This window comes from Eulemur rufifrons, chromosome 30, assembly GCF_041146395.1.
Source record: "Eulemur rufifrons isolate Redbay chromosome 30, OSU_ERuf_1, whole genome shotgun sequence".
Taxonomy (NCBI): Eukaryota; Metazoa; Chordata; class Mammalia; order Primates; family Lemuridae; genus Eulemur; species Eulemur rufifrons.
Genome location: NC_091012.1, coordinates 16,063,073 through 16,079,182, shown reverse-complemented (window position 1 = coordinate 16,079,182; position 16,110 = coordinate 16,063,073). Strand labels below are relative to the sequence as shown.

The window sequence follows — 16,110 nt, the reverse complement described above, 5'->3', positions numbered from 1 at the left end:
CTGCCTAGGGTGTCTGGGAGGGCGGAAGGAGGCTGTGAGGGAACCAGACCCGAAGCCGACTGGCACCACAATGGGGGCAGGGGACACAGCCTCCCCGTCCTCTTCTCAGGACCCTTTGCGCAGAGCTCTGGTTGGGATCCCAGCTCCCAGTGGAGGGCCGGCCTCGGGGTGAGAGGCAAACATTGTGATCCCTCCTCCTGGGATCTGAGCTGGCATGAGACCCCCTGGGGACAGGCATGGCTACCCATGGCGGCGTTGATGAACTCTGGTGAGTGGGGACGGGGCCTATGGGGCACAAGGATTTACCTGAGGCTTGAGGGAATGTGCCAGGTAACAGTTCACCTATTCTGGTGCTTCTAATGTTTTTTGTGTAGGAGAACCATTGGAGAACTAATGGCTTGGTGCATATTTCAGATTGCTTTCTCTAGTAAGGACATTGCTCCCCGGGGGTGCAGTCAGATATATAGATAATTGTGAATCGTTTCATGTGGACTCTGGTATTGGTCATCCCAATGTCAAAGGAGGGTCACATATGGGTTGGATTTCTCCTGTCATTTTACCTTGGAAGCCTGAGTACTCTCTTTGGTCTAAGCCTGGTCTGGGATCTAAACTGTGAAGTCTCAGGGCCTGGATGTCTGGTACGTGTGAACACACCTGGATGAACCATTGGGAGTCCAAGAGGAAAGAGAATTTAATAATAAGGTCCTTTGAGGGAGTATTTAATCAGAATTCCCCCTGCTGCCATTGGAGTACAGGGAGAAGTTGCGGGGAAGGTGGTGGTAATAGCACTGGAGACTTAGGGGATGGAGTTACACCCAGATGTGCAAGACGGTCCTCATTTCTCTTGACTCTGCTGCTTACACCAAGTGAGCTTTCTCAGATTCTAGTTTCTGTAAACAGCAGAATCATATTCAGGTGATTTTTGCCATTCTTTCTAGCTTTAAAATTCTTTCAATTGACACCCTCACAAATATGTTATGAAAATCTTTACTGCATATTGATTGGGTAAAATTTACTAAATGCACACTTAAACCTGTATCTGATCACACTTTTGAAATAATTAATGGGTTTCACATTTTTAGTTTTAGTCAATATTTGTTTCTATTTCAACTTATTTGAATATTTCATGAGTTTTTCTCTGTTGGAGAATTACTGAAAATGAATTATGACCTTACAAAATAATATAACATTCTCACTATCATATGTGTTTGATAAATTTCACCATAGAATTATAATTAACAAGCAAATGATTAAACAGCACTTTGAGCATCTGTCCAAAGAATAAGCACTCCATTTGGATACACAATTACATTCTTGTGCATCAGGGATGTGTGTATTCTAAATTTCAGGGGTATTTATTTATTTTTTTGGAATGGGGCCTCACTATGTGTCCCTGGCTGGAGCACAGTGGCTAGTCACAATCAGGCACAGTCACAGTGCACATCAGCCTCTAATTCCTGCATTCAAATAATCCTCCCATCTCAGCCTTCTGAGCAGCTGGGATTACAGTCATGTACCACCACAACTGGCTCTGGGTTTTTTTTAATAAATCCCCATTCAAGTGCACAAGGTAATAGCAAGTGCACAAGGTGTTACAAGTGTCAGATCTTATAAAATAATTCAGGTAACAGCAGCCATCACCAATCTATGTTCTCATGTGTTCTTCTATGCTTCAGATATATGTTTTTGCATAGGGTGTCCGTACGGTAGAATTCTGATCAATGTGACTTAGAAGTGCCTGGGAGAATGGCCTTCTTTGAAGTAAAAATCAATGGCTTCCAATCCAATTCCCTGTGTCCTATCAGATTCACATTTTCTCCTTGTTGCTGTTTGGATTGTGGATTGATGCCTGGACGTGGGGCAGCCAGCTTGTGGCCCACAAGGAGTCAAGATGAGCAAAGTGCCTAAGTAGAGACGATATCAGAGAGAGTAAATAGAAACAAACTGGTACATCATAAGGTCACTGCACAATTTCATCCCTTTTGTGCTTCTACATATCCATCATGTTCATGACACAAAATACATACGTTATCTTTTGATACTATACAGCAGTCTTTTCTTAGTATACCTGAATGCAAACTAATAGCTGCAGAATGGGATGCAATATTATATTTCAATGGCACCAATGTTAAATGTGTGAGCATAATCTAATACCCAACTTCATTGTATTTATTTTCACAAATGACACTCAAGTTTCCACTCTGGACAGCTTGGATAGAAAGAAAACATGGGCTGTGAAAGAACTTAGAGACTTCTAGACTAACACCTGGGTGTAACTTTTGAGATTGAAATGCTCACTGCCTCTGACTGGCAAACTGCTGGGTCACCTTTCCCAGTGCCTCTCACAGAGCCAGAACCACATGACAAGACTGACCAATGGGCGAGCGGAAGTCAAGGTGGTCCCGGCCACCTGTGATTCAGCTTCCATGGAAGGACAGCCATCTACAGTTGATGTAACCTAAATTGGGGATATACTTTTGTTTGATCCCTGAGATACTGGGGCTGTGGGTAACCACAGCACACACCCTGATTCTGCCTAGTACACTCTCCCAAAGGCATCTTTATCTCAAACATCTAGACTGACAACCTGACATTTAACATCATCTCCTTCCCACTGCCGCTAACCTAGGCCTGAAAAAGTACAACAATCTCTGTCTCCCCACAGTAGCTGCTCTGCACCATGGCCCTGTAATTCCTCTATATTATAGAAATAGCATCCCCTTCCCTGATGCTCAGATTGCATTCCCCAAGTCCCCGTCTCATTTCCATCACATTTGTCTATAAAGTGACACCACCTGTAGTTACTCAAGACCTCAGAATCATTAAAGTGGGCATATTCCCAATATTCTCCCCACATTTCAAAATTGTTTTCCATATTTTCTTTCAGCACGTCCCATCAACCTAAGAAAGATCCCACCATCGTGTCTTATCTGTCCCCACATCTGCCACCATGCTGACTGCCTGGCTTAATGGTCTGGACTATGGGACTACTGTCCTCTTGTCTGAATTAAGTGGTCAGACTTTTGCATTTAAAACTTGTAAACAGACTCAAATGCTCCATTTAAAAACTACTTCTCAGTGCATTAAAATAATTCCAAACTACTCCTCAGAACCGATAGCATTGTGCGAGGCAGCATGGGGTGGGGAGAGCAGTGAGGAAGCTGCAGCCATACAGAGCAGGGGCAGAGGATGGGGAGAGCTAGGATGCATGTGTAGCTGGGGATGAAAGTTAAGACCAAGTGAGGAACAGGAGATCGTTAGGATATAAAACAAAAATTTCTTCTCCTAAAGTCAGAGAGTCAGTTGTGAAGCCTGCAAAGTACTCTCCCTGCATGCAAAATTAATTTTGCCTCACCTTGGATGTTTCATTATTTTATCCAGAAGTACAAACTCACTAAAATACAAATATTTTACTCCTAATTTTACAGCATATATTACACACCCTGCACTATCCTGTGTATTTAATGTCAAAACAACCCCTTGCCTTGCAAGGCCTCCCCATTTTTCATTCAAGTGAACTGTCCGAGTACAGTCCAAACAGATGATGGTACTTATAAAAAGGGAAAAGGACAACTTTTAAGTGGCTTAAATAGTGCTCTTTAATTGAGAAGAAAAAATGAAATGGACCAATTAAATTAAATGTAACTTAATACACTCACTGTGGAATTACATCTTTAAATTAATATCTGAATATCATGAAATTTTATAAAAGCATTATTAAAAGCCACGAGCAGGTTATAGAAACAATACTTTCTGAATGCTGGAACAAGTAAATCATGACAGTTCTTGCAATGAGTAGCAGGCAAAAAACACACACACAGTATTTGCAGTAGGAGATTCTAGACAAGGAGCCATGATATTTTTGAGAAATGAATTCTGTGTAGAGAAAATATATTTTCTTTCAGGATCTGTGAGGTTTCTAGTTTCTAGTTTGCTAGTATACCATCAACTCTTTTCAAATTATATGTTTTGTTTCAATATTTTCATTTTCCTCCCTTTTTCTCCCTCTCCCTCTCCGTTTCTCTCTCCCTCTCTTTCTTTCTCTTTTTCTCTCTCACACACACATTCACACATACCAATAACTTCCTCCATAGTTCTTCTACTCCTAAAATTTATCCTTAGATTGATATATTTGTATTTTGTTAGTGTAAATCAAAACCAAAAGTCTGTGTGTGTTTTGTAGGCCCAGAGGTTTGGCATTCAAAAAGGAAATTATGGGATAAAATGTTGTAAATAGTCATACCTGATTAATAAAGATACCAATTATTATTGCACTCATAAAATTTGTGTTATAACCTTCACTATGCCACACAAGTTACAAAAAAGGTAAAATAATTAAAAAAACTTATGAGATAAATGTTCTCCTAATTATTTGGAGTTTAATACCACTGGGAATAAGGATTGCTAGAAATGTCATTGGACTGTATTACCCAATAGTACATTATTGCCATATAATAATACTACCTACAACTTTGAGCAAGGTGGAACAGGCTAATATTTGTGGCAAGATAATATGTTATTCTACATACAACAGTGTTAAAACATCAAAAACCATTCAGTTTTATTTATTATAACAACCCAGTTTACACATAGACTGAGGAAAGCATTTTAAAATGCATTGTTATCTTCAATGGCTAGTATACAGATTACAAATGCTTAAGAAGCATTTTTGTTCTCCTGATACCATGATATATGTGAAAAGTGTGCTTCCTTTATTTTTTAAACTAAGGCTAAGTATTTAGAAAATTGGATTCACAATAACGCCATGTCCAACCAGAGGAGTTTTCTGTACCTATTCTGATATTTGTAAAGATTTCTGTATTGCTACCATATCAACAAATACTTATTACTTCTAATTATTGCTACTACAAATATATATTAATATCTATATATTAAAGCAATGGCTAGACTCTTCCTTTAAATGAATAATTGGTAAAAGCATTTATTTCTAAAACTCAGTGTTCCTATCTGATACTTCAGTGAAGAATGATACCCTGAACACCTAACTTATGCATGACTTATAACACTGTTATAAATCAAAGAAAAAGAGCAGCTTTTCTATTCAGATTTTCGTCTTACATCCTATGTTTCAGTGCTCTTAATCTTCAATGAGAGAGTTGATGTGAATTATGCCCACCTAATATAGAATAACTTCTCATAGCTCAGAGGTATCAACAATCAACCACATGCCTTTACATAAATAGTAGAAATGAAAGAATGGCATTAAATTTAATTACATCAATAGTATTTGTTCAAATCTGAAATACTGTCATTACAAAAAATATACATTAAATATAGTTATACCCACTGAAACATCAATCTCTTTGTTCCTTTGACACATATAATTAAATTATCTAATTGTTTTGACTTTGGATTATTCTTTATAATAAGCATTCCAATTTAGAGTAATTTGTAAGAGTGTTAGTGTGTTAGTCCTTTCTAGGGGGATTCCTCTGATTTTTATTTAGACATGATTTTTTTATTAAATAAGTTCCCACATATATTGCACCTATAAAATTGCTTCCTAGTATAAAGTCTCTGTTGTTTTCCTAGGTGTATATTTTGTACAAAGGTTGTTCCATATTTATAACATTTTTAAGTGTTCTCTTCTACAGGAATATCTGTCAAGTAAGGTATGAGCAAGAGTTAAAGATTTTGCTATCTGCTTTACATTTGTAATTTTTTTTTCCAGTATAAATACTGTGGTGTTATCTAAGGTATATACTTTGGACAAAGACTTTTACAAAATTATTACATGTATAGGACTCCTATCTGGTATTAATTCTTTGATGTTGAGTAAGGTATGAGCACCATTTAAGGGTTTTGACATTTTCTTTATACTTGCAGGGTTTGTAAGTGGTATGAATTCTCTTGTGCTTAGTAAGCTCTGATCCAAAATTAAGGGTCTGTCACATTTTTGACACTTGTAGGGTTTCTCTCCAGTATGGATTATCTGATGTTGTGTAAGGTGTGTGCACTGCCTAAAACCTTTGCCATATTCTTGAAATTTAAAACAAATTCTCTTATGTTGTGTAAGGTTTGAGTACCAGTGAAAGGCTTTCACACATTCTTTACATTAGTAGGGTTTCTCACCAGTATGGATTTTATGACATGTATAAGGGTTTGGTACTAGTTAAAGACTTTGCCACATTCTCTACATTTGAATGAGTTCTCTCCAGTATAGATTTTCTTATGTCTATGTAGATGTGATGACTGATTAAAGACTTTTCCTCATTTATTACATCTGTATAAATTTTCTCCAATACGAATTCTCTGATGTTGAGTAAGTATTGGGACTGATTAAAAGTTTTACCACATTCATTGCATTTGCAAGTCCTCTCCTGAATATGGATATTTCTTCAATCTAGACAACAGTTTGACGAGAGCATTTAAAAACATATTTATCAAATGCTATCTTGTTGGTAGAATGTGGACATGTTCTTGTCTTGTAGACTTTGCTAACTTTTTTATTCTAGGGTAAAAACAGCTCACTAGGCTCAACCCTAAAAACTTTAATGACAGCAGAGTAGGGGGACCCCACCCCTTTTTGGGGTAACCTCTCTCAAGAGTGGAAAATTCCTGGTATGCTTCTGGAACACTAGGATTTAAAAAAGAAGTCTGCAAAGAACCACATCAAAAACCCACAAACAAAAACAAACCCGAGTCTGCAAATATCTACAGTAGGGACCTTGTGCCCCATGTCTGAGTTGTCAGGGGTCACCTTCTCTTGAAATCACTTTAATGTAGGGCAAATCAAAAGGACTTACCCTCTTTGACAATAAAATACATGCTTTCTACTTCTCATTCTCTTGTACCTTCTCTGTTACTGGTCCTGCAGTTTTCTCTGTGGTTACAGATCAAGTTCTGTCAAGAAGCCAGTTACAAATGTAGAGGATGCAGGATGGCTGATCAGACATGAGAGGATAGGATCAGACCATCTAGAAAAAGTAAATTGTTAAAAGTTTCTCTAGCATCCAAAGGGGATTAACAACATGGGGTGAAGGCAAAATATAGATAGTAGAAAGGTAACCAGGATGTGGTCATGGAAAAGGGGTTCTCTAGCTCACTGAGGCTTAATGGTTGTTTGCCCTAATCTTGCATTTCTTGTGTCCACCAGATCAGGCTGCTGGGAATCTGCAGTCCTGGCTGTTATGAACAGCATCAGAACCGTCCCTGTCATAGGGAAACCATCTCTCCAGGATGCGATTTGTGAATCATCAGGTGTCATTGGGGGTGGGGACTGGAATAAGTAGACTAGAAATCAGGGCTGGGAGGAGAAGAACAGGCATAAATAATGAAGTAAGAAGTAGGCAGTGGCTGAAAACCATGGCAGCATCAAATGGACAATAATCTGGAAGGAAGAGAGGGAGAACTGGGCAGGGGGATCTTCAAGGTAGACTAGTGGGAAGGAAGGACAGAGAAGGTAAACAGGTAGGGTAGAAAACAGAATAAGTTGGACAAATATGGAGGCTAGACCAAAGGCCAGAAGATTGAGATGAAAGGGGAGGAAGGAGGGCTGGGTAATAAAAACATAAAGAACAGAATAAGGCAGATGCTGGGGTTGAGAAAGAGATGCAGAATGTAGCTTTCTTGCTATTTTTTCCAATATGAGCTCCAGTTACTCACTTGTCCAAAGGAGTCAAAATGAGTAATGGGATATGCTCACACTTACTTCAGCATTTCTCTCACACCCAGCCCTCATGTCATCCCATGACTGAACACCCATTAGGACATGTACGTTTCCCTCCCTCAGGTCTGGTCAGTAGGACCCAACAGCCAGGAAAATGGTTGCAGTTTCTAGGTTATGTTCTGTCAAGAAGCCAGTTACAAATGTAGAGAATGCAGTATGGTAAATAGCAGTGAGAAGAAATGGGGCTATAATGTTAGTCTCTCTTCCTTGACTACCATGTAGCTTTTCCCCTCATGAGGCAAAGGTTGATCAAAGGACCAGAAGAGAGTTAGGGGCTTGGTGCCTATGGGAATGGTTCTGAAGCAGCAATTGGAAAAATGGGTGAAAGCAGGTGGCCCAGTTCTTCAACTTACTACATTTTTCAGAGCCCTTCGCATCATGTTATCATTTGTAAATATGCACAATTAGAGAAGAGATGTTGTATCAACTTTACCAACAAAAACACTGAAGACCCAAGGAGGATCTATTATAGGCAAGGCAGTGGGTTACAAAGCAGGTAGGATTAAAACTTGGGTCAAAAGGAGGGAGCAGGTAGAAAGGAGAGCAAAATGACACCAAGTGCTGACCAGAAGCATTTCCTCCTCCTATCCCTCCAGGCAAGATCCTGTAGGGGATTCTCCAGAGCAAAATTTTACTTTTTGTAGCTTACTTCTTGGTCCCTGTCGTCTTTGGTTGATGCTTTACTTTGAATTGGAACAAAAAACATAAGGCCAAAGCTGGTAACATGAATGAGTGTGTAATGATTAGATTTGAACTTCTTGCTCACTACCTGAGATGCCTAACTTCATGTCAGAAGATGAAGGAGGCTACTACATTCTCCTCCTTTCTTTTGTCTCATGTAGCAGCCCTCTCTCCTTAACATTCCTGGTTTCCTTGATCACAACCCAAATCATAAGCCCCTTTTGTACCAAATTCTCTCCTGTATTATTACTATAATATTCTGATTTTTCTCCCTTAACCTAACATCCTTCTCCTCCAATATGACACAGAACTTTCTGTTGTATTCTCTGGAAATCAAGCTACATTATTAGGAAACTTCTCTATTTTGTTAGACTTCTTTATTGACAGTTTCTTCCATCTACTGGATTTCCCTTGAGGACATTGCTGCCTTGTATCTCAAGTAAAGAGAACTCATTCTCTCAAACTCTAAAGCACTAAGGTGGAAATGTAGTTTACAGACTTTCCTTTCTCCTTCTGATTTCTTGAAGATCATTTTCCTCTCTTCCTGTTAAAATGTATCTTGCTGCTTAGAAGCTCATGCTACCCACCACCGTTTCCCTGGTACTCCCACCTTCAGAGTTCCTGGATGATCTCCTGTGAAAACTTTCACACTTGTCTCAAAGTTTTATTCTTGAATCCACCATCCTCAGTCACTTCAATATCCATTTAGATGGCATCATTCAATTCTCTGGGTTCACTGTGAATCCTACCCAAAACCGATCTGTTGACTTTTGGATTTTTTTATCTATGAGCTTGCTTTTGTTTATTTTCCTCTCTATGGAAACACAGAATAAGGAGTTCACACAATTTCTAAGACAGGGGAATGCAAGTGACCTGAGGGGGGTACAATAGGTGTGTATAAGGGATAGGGTCAGGACACGGGAAGGCGTTATTCTCTTTAAGATTGTCACCCTAAAGTCTGAGCTTCCCTCTTACCTTTGTGCCTTCCTATATTTGGAGAGCATTAGGACAAGAAGCTTCTATGTTTGCAGCCATGCTTCACCCCACTGTCCTTGGCATTTTCACCCAGCTTTATTATCTACTGTTCCTGTCCAGGGCACCATAGAAGACACTTGACTTGCGCACTTATATGAAACAGAACTATAAAATTTTGAGTTGCTCCCTCCAAAAAAAACCTCCCAATTAGATTCAACTTTTTCCATAAAGCTGCTAAAATGGAGCATGCATGGAGGGAGGGATCAGTGGGTACAGGGAGAGAGTGACTCCCTGCTAGTAGGCAAAACACCAAATGCCACATTTCCTTAGAGTTTACTGCTGTCAGCAAAACCACAACACTTAAAATATTTTTGATTTACACAAAGTGCTATATCAGCTGTGGGGACTCTTTGTCCTTTCCTCCTCCAGACAGGAGGAGAATAAGCAACAAATGAAGCATGCTCAGGTGGCTCATTTCAATCGTCCCCCTGACACAGCCTTCATATCAGGTCAGAGAGTGGATGGGTTACTTTCCCTTCACTTTCACTTGGGTGAGAGACTTTGCTACTTGTTCCAGGGAGCTTTCTCATATCCCCTAAGCATGCCTCTGAAGAATCTTTCTACTTTCCTTTTACACAACGTTATATTACATTAAATAGGAAATGTCTACTTTTGACTCAAAAGTTTAGTTTACTATATCTCATGCAAGAAGCAGTACAGTTAATCAAAGTATGCACCTAAACTATCAACACAGTTTTGCCATCCTGTTTTGCTGGTTGTTTATGCCAGCAGCAAAGAAGCCTGGAAATCACGAAAGGTGGAAATCACAAAAGATGTTTTCCACAGCTTGTTGAGAATTGAATATTTTTCCTGCAACAAGTGGTCCAAAGCCTGGAAGATGTGGTAGTGAGTTGGTGCAAGGTCTGGGGAATACAGTGGATGACACAGAGTTTGAGCAGCATTGTTTGTGTGACATGTGGTCAAGCATTGTCTTGCAAGAGGATTGGCTTGTATCTATTGACCAATCTCAGCTGCTTAATTGCAAGCATCCTCATCATTTCATCCAGTTGGTTGCAGCAGACATCCACTGTAATCGATTGACCAGGTTTCATGAAGCTGTAGTGGATTATATCAGTGCTGGACCACCAAACAGACACTAAGCTTTTTCTTAATGAATATTTGGTTTTAGACTGTGTTTTAGCACTTCATCTTTATCCAACCCTTGTGCCAAATACTTGTGATTGTCAAAAAGTACCCATTTTTCATCACACATAATATTATGGTGTAGAAATGGTTTGCCTTTATCTTGTGACAGCAAAGATAGGCAAGCTTTTAGATGATTGCTCTTCTGATGTTCATTTAATTCATGTGGTACCCATCTATCCATCATGTTTACCTTGCTGATTTGTTTCAAGTGGTCCAATATTGTTGGAATAGTAATGTCAAACCTTGCTGCTAATTCACATATGGGTTGAGATGAATTCACTTCCATGCAGCTTTCAGCTCATCCCTATCCGCCTTGGTCTCAGGTCGCCCACTTGGCTCATTTTCAAGATTAAAGTCACCAGAATGGAACTTCTCAAACCATAAACATACTGTGCATTCATTAGCCACATCCTTCTCAAACTCTTTGTTGGTATTTTGAGCTGTCTGCACTGCATTGGCTCCACAACAGAACCCATATGTGAAAATAACACAAATTTTTGACTTATCCATGGTTTCACAAAAAATTCTTCCAAAAAAATTTTAAAAGAAAATCACAAGCCAAACTATACCTTTGAAAGAATGAAGATGTACCTTCATAATAAAAATAAAACCAGGAGTGTCAAAGTGGAATGTCAGAGATGTCAACTATCAAACTCAGTACTTAAGGAAATCAGACATTTCATACTTTATAATCTTAATATCTTAGAAATCCACCCTCATCACCAAAATTGTCAAAAATGTGAAGCTCTTAGATTTTTTCCTATTTGCAAGCCAAATAGTTATACTATCAGTGTTATAGAAAAGCCAGCTCCAAGAGAGAGGTGAGGTTAAATTGGATGAGGCAATGACAGGTGACAGCAAATAAAAATAATGATAAGACAACATTTGAAGAATAAACTGAATTTTATTATCCTACTGGAAAAAAATTAAATAATTAGGATACAACATCAATTCTGAATGGATTGTGAAACCAATTTTTAAAATGTCTTTAAAAAAAAAAGAACATCTCTATGATCTTAAAATAGAAAAAAAAATCATTAAATGAAAGAAAAGGCATTTAATACTGGGGGAAATAACAAATCAGACTGTATTAAATTTTAGAACTTCTCATTGAGTGAGAGAGAGAAGGAGAGAGATGGGAGAGGGAGAGAGCGAGAGAAGGGAGAGGGCAAAGAAAGGACTCCTATCCAACATATATAAATACTCCTACAAACTCATGCAAAACATATGGCTAAAACAATGGAGGATGGTTAAAATAAAACAGCATAGTCCTTCAAAAAGAAGTAATTTAATGTCTTAAGAAGTGTAAAAAGTATTCAACTTTTTTAGTAATCAGGGAAATGTAAATAAAGCTTGATATAATCACACAGCAACCAGGAGACAAAGTACAAATGACAGAAAATACCATGTTAGCAAGCATGTAGATACACCAGGAAACTTATATACTGTTGGTGAGTGTGAAAAGTGTTACAAGCATTTTGGAAAACTGTTTGGCATATTATTTATAGATGAAGAGATGTAAACATATGACACAAAAATTTTACTTTACATATGTTCCGAACAGAAACTTGTATGTGTGTCACCAATATATTTTCTAGAATTTATGTACTGACACTGTTCCTAACATCCCCAACTAAAGCACACTCACATGTGCATCAGCAGTGGAGTAATTATGTTAGTTGTCTGATATTTACACAACGGAATTCAATGCTAAGAAATGACCCACAACAACATGCAAGAATACAAATAAACTTAAAACAACCTATACAATTTAAACAGTCACGTACTAAAGAGTTTCTGCTTCATGATATTTGTATAAAGTATAAAAGGAGTAAAAGTGACATCTGCCATTAGATGTCACTATAGTGCTCACTGTTGAGTACAGTGACTAGTTGAGATCATAAGAATATATCTGTGGGCTAAAATGTCCTTTTAACAAAAAGCCTCTTACGTAAATATGCCAGAGATGTTTTAGTATTTCATTGTGCTTTCCACTTATGACCTGTGTATTTACCTTTAAATATTTTAAACACTTGAGAATTTTTTAAAAGTTGAAGAAAGGTAAATAGATTAATGTAATATTGTTCACAGGGCATAGGTATTGTCACTTGACACTGTGATTAGTGTTTCAAAGAAAGCTTTAATTTCTAGGTTTCTAACTAAGATAATAAAACATAAGAAAATAGAGCAGGTTATCATGAAGAACACACTCCAAATAACCTCATTATTATATTTAACAAAAAACAAACTAATAATTCCTATTAAAGACAACATACTTTGGCTATATTCAGTTGGATAATTTAAAGATAAATTAAAAATTAATCACTTACCACAGTGATAGGACTATCAAATGTAATAGACTTTATGGCAAAGCATTTGCCATTATTGTAATTGGTATTACTTTCACATTCTTCACGTGTAATTTCCAATGTTATTGCTTGAACCTGATTGTCCCCAACACATGCAAATACATACACTCATATACACACACATTTACACTTACACAAATTCATTTATCTGTGTGTACAGTCAGTTTCTTGAAATGAGAATATTGCATAGTTGTGTTTACAATTCTATGAAAATGAATGAATAAACAACTGAACGTTGAAAAAACCCACACAATTCACATAATCCTGAGGAGATCAGGGGTTTGTATTACTTACCCAGGCAATGCAAAGCTTCGATACATTGGAGTCCCTGCTTCTGAGAACAAATGGCTGACAGTTGGGAAACCTTCACTGGTTATCAGGCAGATGTGCACCATCAACTGACCAGGATTATTACAAAGAGCCAAACAAACTTGAACGATGAAGGAGAGAGTGTAAAATGATACAAAAGTGCTCCCCAGAAGAAGTTTTAGTAGCTCTCGACTCAGAGAAGGATCTAGGGGAGAATATGTATGAATTTGACCTGTTAGTTTTGCCTGTACAGAATAAAAATCATGGAGCCACTCACTGAGGGCATGGTCCCCAAACATAAAGCACCAGGGAAGGATAACAATGCTGCATGGAGTGTCTCCAGCTTTGCCAGGATGAACAACAGAACAGTATCCCAAATCTTCTGTCTTTGTGATTTTCTGTTACTTCCTTTGTCAGTCACAGACATGGAAAAAATAATATTTACCAGAATTTGGAGGATCCATCACAGGAGTATGGAGGAGCCAATATACTTGGTAGTTTTCACTGTAAGCTCTGCCCACCTGGAATTCCTCAGACTGACTGTGACTCCTTGGAAGACACTCAAGAGGAAGGTGGTACCAGTGAACACACCCCTACCCACTCTGTGAACATAGAAAAGTAGTTTTTATCTAAAATCACTGAGGGAATGTTTGCACCCCAAAGCTACCATTGTCAGTAGAACTCCTCCAGAGAGAGAGAACAAGGATTTGGCTATATTAATGAGGTGCTTAATAATCAAGTCTGTGGATCTTAATGAGTGAAGTAAATCTTTACTGAGTGAAGTAAAAAAACATGGTAAAAAAGATAAAAATTTTCCAGGGTTCCAAGGATGGCCTGTGTTAGGATGCTCATTGCCATGGTCAAATCCCTGACAGCCATTCTTCAGGTCCCACAGCCTGATATTTGCCTTCAGAGCCAGAGGACCTGCAGGGGAACAAGAGGCACGGGCTACATTTAAAATATCAACTAACATGCAACATTCTCCACTGCCCATTAGTGCCTACTCAGAAATATTACTTAAATTTTCTCTAGTATTAACAGGTTTCCAATATGCACGTGTGTACCATTTAAAGTGTACTTGCAATGTATACTTGCATTGCTGTCAAGGGCAGGCATGTGGTAACTTTGTGAGTTTTCACTAATGTATGAGGCATGTGCTGCCATTATAATGATGGGAAGGATTTAAGCACAGAGAGGGCAAGTGCTTTGTCTAAATTCAGACACTGGACAGGGGAAAAGTGGAAACTGGATCCTCTCTGGGCTGATTTCAAGGAGTGGTTTAACCCACCATGCTCTACTGTCAAAGCTAGCTACCTGAATTCTTTCAATTGTCTAGATACATATTTAGTTTTGATTTTACACCTTGTCATTATATCTCACATTGGGGATATTTAATTTTATATTGCTGGGTTGAACAAGTTTCTATGAATGTGTAAAAAAGTATTCCAATGATAAATATTAATTATGAATAAACCTTTAAAATTTTAGATAAAATGTAGATAGACTGATGGCAATATAATATCCCAAGAACCTGCACCATGATTAAGTTGGATTTAAAGACTACAAGATTGGTTTTGTTTTAGGATGGCCACAGAAACACTCATTTTGTCTTATGCCAGGAACAAAAATACAACAGCAACTACTACAAGAACTATTACACAATCTCATATCATGTCTTAAACAATGGGACATAAAACACTAGTACATGATAAAATAGTGTAGAGTAGAAACTAAATTATTACCATTTAAGTTTTTATACTCATCATTTAATTAATATGTAAGTAAAGCAATTTACAAAGAGGTGAAGCTTGTGAACAATATTAACATTAGACAAATATGGAAAATGAAATCTGTGACGCATGGAAACTTGTCTGTTTTATAAATTGAAACTGTAGATTTGGGAATTGATATTAGAAGTTTTTAATCTAGACAAATAATCACTTGATACATTGAGTTAGGGAGGCAGCATTGAAGGCAGAGGTTACATTGAGTAACTTTATAATAACGGATTTCAGAAGTGGGATGGAATGAACATCCTGGTGACATATCGTCCAGCAGACACACTGTGGTTTAATGAAGATGGATGAACCAAGCGCTCCTTACCATGGTGTGAGAGGTGATGACGAAGGTGCACGTAGTAATTCAGAAACCGCTGAAGCCAGGACTCCAGATGTCTTAGCTGAGAACTGCACTGCTGCTGAAGGCTGGGAGCCAAAGCATTGGGTTCTGGAATGAGAAAGCAGAGAGGAAGACAGCGACCTCTCACTCGGAGGAGGAAATAAAGTGACAATTCAAAGTGAAAACAAAGCTTCACTACAATGAAAGTCTGCATATTAAATTAGCTAGACAATTAAATTAAAAAGACCTACATGGTGATGAGGAAGATGAAGAAATGTTAGAGAGTGCAGATGGGGAAAACATGAATACGGGAGAGTCAAATCAAGGCTCCACTACAAGTGACCAACAGTAAAACAAATCACAAAGTTCATAGAAAAGATTTGTTTGATACTGCAATTATTTGTTAGATACAAATGTTTTTACTATAATACACTGCTTCTTATTCTCCACAATTCATGACTTAAGTCCGAACATGCATACTACTTATTATATAGTGACAAGAGTTAAACGATAACCTTACAGACTGAGTAGCCCGAAAATGCCTAGTTGATACATACATTCTTGTGTCTAGTGCTTCACCACAAATACAGCGTGATGTCCTCAGTCAAAAACTGCATTACTTTTCATATATATAATATACAGAAATTATTTTATTTTATTTTATTTTTTTGAGACAGAGTCTCACTCTGTTACCCAGGCTAGAGTGCCATGGCATCAGCCTGGCTCACAGCAACCTCAAACTCTTGGGCTCAAGTGATCCTC

At 38.1% G+C, this 16,110-nt stretch overlaps 1 pseudogene; it reads left to right on the top strand.

Moving 5' to 3' along the window:
- The first annotated feature begins 2,360 nt into the window (after positions 1–2,360).
- Positions 2,361–15,721, top strand: LOC138378789 (protein phosphatase inhibitor 2 pseudogene; annotated as a pseudogene).
- The last annotated feature ends 389 nt before the right edge of the window (positions 15,722–16,110 follow it).